We start from the raw sequence: 7,736 nt of genomic DNA on the forward strand, positions 1-7,736 counted from the left end.
GCTCTTCCCTTGGAGTTCCGTGTGGCCTATGCGGAGGTCCGGTCATTAGCACGTGAACAGAAGTGGTCCCTGCTACCCGCAAGTCTGGCCTGTGAAAACTTCCCACACACTCTTTCTTGTTTTTTTCCCTTTGATAGATGGTGGCTGTGACCCCCCAGGAAGACTTGGAGGATGCGTGTTGAAGAAGGTGGAGCCGCTGTTAGTCTGTCTCTTAGAGAAGTGAAGAGGAGAGCTTCTTTCACCAACCAGAGGCACTGGTTTTGTCCTGCTACATGAGTGAACAGTGAAGTTCTGGGTTCAAGGCATTATGGGGTCTGTTCGCTTTGGCAGTTAGCACTATCCTAATACACCCCCAAGCCTTTTCCTTCTCTAAACTCATCGTGCTTGCAAGTACGTGTGTAATACAGCCTTCCTTGGTAAACCTCAGGCTACACAAGGACGAGGACCATCTTATCTACCAGCTTATCCCCCATACCTGGTTCACAGTAGGTGCTCCATAAAGACGTGTCTTCGAATGGAGCAGAATTGATGTTTGGGGAAACATCGTGTGATGCCATCTGGGGAGTGCGTGGAGTAGCAGTGCCTTACTTTCAAAGCTTCGTGGTTCTTGCCCTATTGCATCTCTTCCTCCTCCTCAGGCCAGACTTCTGCCCTGGGCCTATGTCATAGCCTCATTCTGACTTAAATGTATCATGTGCTCTTAGACCTGATGCTTATATGACTGGATCCCAAAGGTTTGCCTTTGCCTTTGCCTTCAATGCTCTATGCTGCTGGGCAATGCATGGATCTGCTTCCTGTTGCCCTGTGCTAAGCCCAGCCACTTCTAGGAAATGGTCTCTATCAAACACTAACTGATAATAGGTGTATAGCAGATAGGATTAATATGCCAGAGATTTGGGGGGCACTGGGTAGCTCAGTCAGTTAAGTATCCAACTCTTGATTTTTGTCTCAGGTCATGATCTCACAGGTCATGGGATTGAGCCCTGCATTGAGCTCTGCAATCAATGAGGAATCTGCTTGAAGATTCTCTCCCTCTGCCCCTCCCTCACTTGTGTGCACTGCCTCTCTCTCAAATAAATAAATAAATAAATAAATAAATCTTTAAAAAATAAAATAAAATACTATGGTTTGAAGACTGACTCCACCTACTTATTAGGTACAGGGTACATCTTTGGGAATGGATTGGTACATCCATCCATTGGTACATCCTTGGGAATGGATGTAATCTCTTTGTGCCTTAATGTCCTTATCTGAAAAATCGGGTTTTAAATAGGACCTGCCTGTAGGATTCTTGTAAGAACTGAATGAGATAAAACATGTAAAGCATGTAGAACGGTGCCTGGCACATAGTAAATGCTCAATAAGCATTGCTATTATTACTACTGCCCTTTCTAGCTCACAAAGTAGCCTTACCAATTTCAGTGAATACCCCTCCTGCAACTGTAGGAGAGCTCCATTGTAAGTAAAATGGAGCACATTCAGATTCAAATACTATTATTGAGAAGTTCATGGCCAGTTTTTTTACAGGCTAAATTAGTTGGAGAAACTAGGCCCAGTAAGTTTGTAATAGTGGCTAGTGAGTGGGAGGATGGGACTCAAACCCGGGTCCTGGTACAAAACCCCACTGCGGTCAGCTCACTTGATGTCTCCCACTCAGGATGGTAGTGCCAAAGGCATCACAGACTCACAAACAAGCACCGTTGTGTCTTAGGCAGGGAGCTCTCTCACACACACGCGGGCACACCAGCTTCTCCAACCTGAGTCCAGGGGACAAGTCACTCAGTGATACTTCTGTTACTGACCACTGTCCAGTTCATGCCATGTCAGGAGTCTGCCCATCTGTAGGATGTTTCTCTTCAAAATGGGTTTCTGCCCTTGTATCTAGCACCATCTCTTGCTCTTCATTGGTCTGCCTTCCCCAGTTAAAGCCCCAAGCTCTTAACTTCCTGACTTCTCCTTCTTCATGAAAGAGGCCTCAGTATGTGCTTTAGTAGGTCCTTCCACAGACCCTGCTAGGACAGCCAAACTGACACATGGGTCCCTGCAATTTCCAAGGGGGCAGTAGTGAGTCATCCTATGAGAGGATATACAGGCAATGAGCATAAGTGAGGGTTTCAGGCATGGCTCTGGGTGGGTGGACTAGGAACGATGGCCTCAACAGTGAAGACTTCCAAAGAATCTGCCTCAGCCCATACAGCCACAGGACTGGCCCCCACTATCACTCACCTCTTAACTCATGTCCTACTTCTCCCATTGGGGCACCAAGAAACAGATACCCTGGGACTGAAGATTTAGATCCTGCAACACTCTCTCACCTGCACCTTCCTAGATTCCTGCCAGCTCCCTGGGCCAGCCCTTGGGGCCACCTTACAGTCTCCCTGCAAAAGCTTCTGGGGAGGGTACCGCTCCAGCAGCAAACAGCTGCTCTGGTTAATCCATTTTCTCTGTGCATTTGCAAGATACATAATTAAGAGTTCTGCTGAGGGGGGAAATAAAGCACACCATTAGATTTGTTTAGCATATTACGCCAGGTCTAGTGCCCGCCTGGGCCCCTCTGCCACACAAGCCATTAAGGTAAGACTCCAGAAACAGCCCCAAGGACACTTGATGGGATCTGTTGTGTGTTAATTGCAAGTAAATATTTGCTATTCGGGTTTTCATACGCTTCCCCATTGGTGGGGATTTTGAAAGGTGGGCTCCCCCATCAAATACTTTTCATTTAATTATCAGACCACTTAAAACTAGAGTTCCTAAGGCTCTCCCCATTTGCCCTTTTATTTTGTCTTGCATTTTGCTTGCTTCCTTTCTTTCCCCTGATCCTGCCTTCTTTCTTGCTGCCAGCTTCTCATCTCTCTTGCTCTTATCTGTGTCTTTGATGTCCAGAGCTGGGAAATAAGCCCTTGGTGGGATGGAATGAACAAGGAGTGGGCACCACGAATCCTGGATTAAGGGTGAGGCCAAACTTTGACATCCTCCTTTGAACCTTCTGCACGAGAGGATCATGCATGGCCCCTTGGACACCATCTGAGGGACTGGTGAGGAGAGGGGCTGGAAGACTCAAAAAAGAGATGGAAAAGTTTGGAGCTTGGGAGAAGAGAGCAAGTGGAAGAAGGGTGGGTCCAGCATGATGAGAAGGGAGGAGGAGGTTCTCAGGATCTTCCGAGAAGCTGAGAAATGGTATGGGAACTCATTTTTAATGAGTTTAAGCATGAATGCATAATGACCAGAGGAGTTGTGGACACCCTCACAGCACCCTGTGGCAGGAACTGTTCATGGCCCACCCAAGGGCCAGGTTGGGAGAGGTTACCATCCCTTATGTCTATCACTGGGGAGCAGAGGATGCTGGGAAGGGGAAGGGAATGTTAGCAAAGCTTAGTCTAATGTGTCATTTTGAGAAGGTGTGGTGAGACTTACCCTTGGGCTCAGAAGTCATGTAGGCCAACCCCAAGCATCAATCCCCTCTATTCATCCCCCAAAATAGTGTTCCTTCATTGATATGAAGTGCACAAGCTTCTGTGGTACAAAACCTGTGGTAGGGCAGTGCTGAGGGTTAAAAGCTCCTCAAATCATTGAGACAGAATCTTTCTATGTCTTGTGATTCCTGGCCCCAGGTCCCACTTTGGAAGGTCCAGAGAGCTTGTCCAATCTTTCTGCCATGTCATTCCCTCACATATTTGAGCCCACCTGTCCAAGCACTTCTAAGCTTGTTTTCCTGGCTTCAACACTCCCCATTTTTATCTCTTCTCAGTATTTATCACAATGCTCACTCTGCAGTCCTTGGGTGAGCTGTGGTTTAACGTCCTCCATTAGGCTTGTTTAGCTCAGAAGAACAGGAACTGTGTTTAGTCATTGCTGTAACCTGGTGCCCAGCAGAGTGCCAGTGGGTGAGAGACACTCAATCAGTATCTGTGGGAAGTGGTGTGGATCACTTTCCTTTCCATGTCTTCTCCCTTTGCATTCTGAAGCTTCTCTATTTACTTCTTAATATGTATCATGTTGTTTAACCAGAGAAGACCAGAGCAGGACTACCACCTCCATGCTTGATGCCAAGTTGGCCAATTTTTTGTGTATAGTGCCAGATATTGAATATTTAAGTTCAAGTAGCCATAGTCTCAGTCTCCTATTGAAATCTGTGGTGACAGCCCCACAGCAACCATAGACAATATTTAAACAAATGGATGTGACTATGTTTCAATAAAGTTTTATTTACAAAAACAAGTAGTGGGCCGGATTTGGCCTGTGAGGCATAGTTTCTTGACCATTTTTACTCTAGACACTAAAATTCTAGGAATTCAGAATGGAATTGGATCAGATTTTTTTTTTTTAATTTATGATAGTTACACACACACACACACACACACACACACAGAGAGAGAGAGGCAGAGACACAGGCAGAGGGAAGAGCAGGCTCCATGCACCAGGAGCCCGACGTGGGACTTGATCCAGGGTCTCCAGGATCGCGCCCTGGGCCAAAGGCAGGCGCTAAACCGCTGCGCCACCCAGGGATCCCTGGATCAGCTTTTAAAAATAAACTTAGAGAGCTGCTAGGGCCAACTACCCTAGCAAGAAAGAGTGAGCAGGAAAGATCCCTTGGGCTTGTCATGGCAACGTAGCCTCTGTAGAAGGCAAAGAGTGGGGAGGGTAACTGTAAGGCCTGTGGCTTGTCTGAGGTCAGGCTGAGAGTGAAGTTGGGCCATTGTTGGAGAGAACACTCCGTGTACCAAGACTCTTCACTGATAGACTAGGTACTCTGTGAGCAGGCCAAGTGAGGAGATCCAGTCCAAGCATTGACAGTGCTCATAGAAGAACATTTTCACCCTGACAGCAGCTTTAGCAGGAGGGAGGAACCCGACAGAGGGCTTCTTAAGTCCCTATGCCTAATTGAAGTGACTGGTGATGGTTAAAATTATGAGGAATGGGCACAGAAGGGATATGTATGAATGTGCCCATTTGTGCATCTGTGTGCATGTAGAATGTTCCTGTCCTTGTGTGTGTGCATACTTCTAATACTGAACTAACCTTTGTTCTTTGTTATAACTGTTTGCCATCTTGTCCATTTCTCTTCCCAGACACAGAGCTCCTTGAGGGTAAGGCCCTGTTCTTTTCTATCTCCATATTTCCAGCACTTAACACAGAGTCTGCTCCAGGCCCAATAGTTTAGTTGAGTCGTAATTAAATTGAACTGATGGTGGGCATTTGACACAGCCATAGGGTGTTCCAGAGAGTTGTACACGGCTGCCTTTGCATACGACAATGGCCATGGCTGCCTTTGCATGTGGAAAGTCCCCTATTCATGTACTGGGGACTATGTAAGCAGATAGGAATTACTGCAGGGCACACGTGCATGTAGAACAGGGCGTTCAGGGGAGTGCATTTGAGATGTGCATGCAGACAGGAAGATGTCAGAGTATGAGTATGGGCAGACTCGGGGTCTTCTGTGGGTACAGATGATGTGAACATACAGACAGTGAAATATTGTGGGGATACAAATCAGGGCCGAGGGTTTATATGCATGGGATATGAGCATGTAGAATGGGATAAAGTTTGTGTGTACACAAAGCGTTTGCACATAAATCTGAAATATATAGTAGAGGCTGACCTACAGAGCGGCTGCTAGGGGTGTTGGTTTATATGACTCTGCCACAGATCTGGAGGTTTGGGGATCTGCCCAGGAAGTGTGTATGTAGGGCATGCACATGCGGACATGGCCTGCCTATGGTAAATGTATATGCAAAAGTGTACACTGCAGATGCAGGCTGCTGAGGCTGGGCGATTCTGCAGTGTGTGTATGCAGATGTGCCCTGTGAAAGGTGCATACACATTGGAAGCGTGCAAGGAGCATTCAGCTCATGGGAGTGTCTGTAAATGGTTAGGGGGTGTGCATGCAGAAATAGACATTTGTGAGGATACCTGTAGGATTATGACTAACATCAGTACTCAGGATGCATCTACCTGGGGCTGTACGTGAATAATGGCCTTTTGATGATGTGTCTACGGGGATGAATGTACACGTGGACAGTTAGGGGTGTGCTGATGTAGGAGTGTGCGTGAAGACCTATGCTGTTAAGAGTATGTACACATGAGGAGCGTATGTGCAGGCTGGAGCATGCACCTTGGGGAGATACAGCGAGAGAGGTACCTTACAGGGTGCGCATGCACTCTTTCAAGTGTAAATCCTCATGAGTACCGCCTGAAATGTGGACTTTTTGAGAATGTTTGTATGGTGGGGTCTGAACATGCAGATGTGGGTTGCTGAGTATGTGCATGCAGGCGTGGGACTTGGGAAGTGTGGGTAGGTGGGGGTATGCGCGCTCGTTGCCTGCCAAGGGTGGCGCTGGCAGTGAGCCTGCCCTGGTGGGCAGTTGAACATGTGTGCACAGCCGACATTGGTGTCGGGCATCCGGCAAGTGCTCTCGGCCACGTGCCTCTTCCTTTGTTGGACTGAAGCTCTCTCTGGGCTGTCACTGTCCTTGATTGTGAGTGTCCCGGGAAGGGACAGATGACAAAACATTAACTTGGCAGAGGCAGCTGAGCCGTCAAGGCTCAGGCTTCTCAGGAACTGGCTGCCCAGGAAAATGATTAAAAATAAATAAATAAATAAATAAATAAATAAATAAATAAATAATAATGTTCCTATGGACCCTTTAGCTGTTTGGGGCGGTGCAAGGAGGGGGAGGGGGATATACAGATTGGGGTGATAAAAAACAAAAACAAAAAAACACCAGGAAAGGGAGAAGGAGGAAGACAGCAAGCCGAGGAGCAATTTAGTTGAGCCCGAGGCGGGAGAGTGGTGTGGCTGTGGCAGCGGCCAACAGGCTGACAAGTGGTGTGTGTTTTACCTACCCATTAACCCGCTAACTCAATAAAAGATGCACAGTTACCACCACCCAGACTTGCCGCTGCTGGAGGAGGCTGGCCCACCCTGCCTGCCTCCCATCTAGAGGGGAGTCATCAACCTGGGAAGAGAGAAATTAGGCAGGATCCCAAGGAACCCAGGCATCAGCATCGCAATAACCCCAATCAACTCTGCCTCTCTCAGATTCTTTTTTTTAAACTTTTAAAAAATTTTAAATTCAATTTGCCAACATATTGTATAACACCCAGTGCTCATCCCATCAAGTGCCCTCCTCAGTGCCTGTCACCCAGCTACCCCATCCCCCCACCGGAATCTTCTATGCGATGCTCGCTTCTCTAGGGACCCTGTCTTGGGCTGAGGCTGTGCTGTGTTGTCAGAGTTAGGGTGCTAGGCTCCCTAGGGTGCTAGGTCAGTGATGTAAGCAGCCTCTGCCTAAGCTCATTTCCATTTGTGAATGAATGAGCCTCAGCCGGGTATCAGCAAAGGTTGGAGCCACATTTCAGTGTGCTGCTACCTCACCTGCAGAGAGTTAACACCAGCATGGTGTCAGGGATTGAGTGAGCACCTCCCTGTGTACAGGGGCCGCTCTGGGTGCCTTGCGGGCTGTACCAGAGATATGGGACGTGGTCTCTGGGCTCGACCAAGGGCCGTTGGGAAGGTGACGAGCAGGACGTGCTAGAAAGAACTCCAGGGCAGCCCGGGTGGCTCAGCGGTTTAGCACCGCCTTCAGCCCAGGGCCTGATCCTGAAGACCTGGGATAGAGTCCCACATCGGGCTCCCTGCATGGAGCCTGCTTCTCCCTCTGCCTGTGACTCTGCCTCTCTCTCTTTCGCTCTGTCTCTCTCATGAATAATAAATAAAATCTTAAAAAAAAAAAAGA

General features: G+C 47.9%; 1 long non-coding RNA gene across 1 annotated transcript in view; it reads left to right on the forward strand.

Moving 5' to 3' along the window:
• The window catches only part of LOC111095823, a 184,113-nt gene extending 183,103 nt beyond the window's left edge, over positions 1–1,010 (forward strand). Inside the window, exons 2-3 of the long non-coding RNA XR_005359244.1 lie at positions 138–312; positions 953–1,010. This is a non-coding gene — a long non-coding RNA (uncharacterized LOC111095823). The remainder of the gene's footprint in view (positions 1–137; positions 313–952) is intronic.
• Positions 1,011–7,736: the final 6,726 nt, after the last annotated feature.

The sequence above is a fragment of the Canis lupus genome, chromosome 5, assembly GCF_011100685.1.
Source record: "Canis lupus familiaris isolate Mischka breed German Shepherd chromosome 5, alternate assembly UU_Cfam_GSD_1.0, whole genome shotgun sequence".
In the NCBI taxonomy this organism is placed as follows: Eukaryota; Metazoa; Chordata; class Mammalia; order Carnivora; family Canidae; genus Canis; species Canis lupus.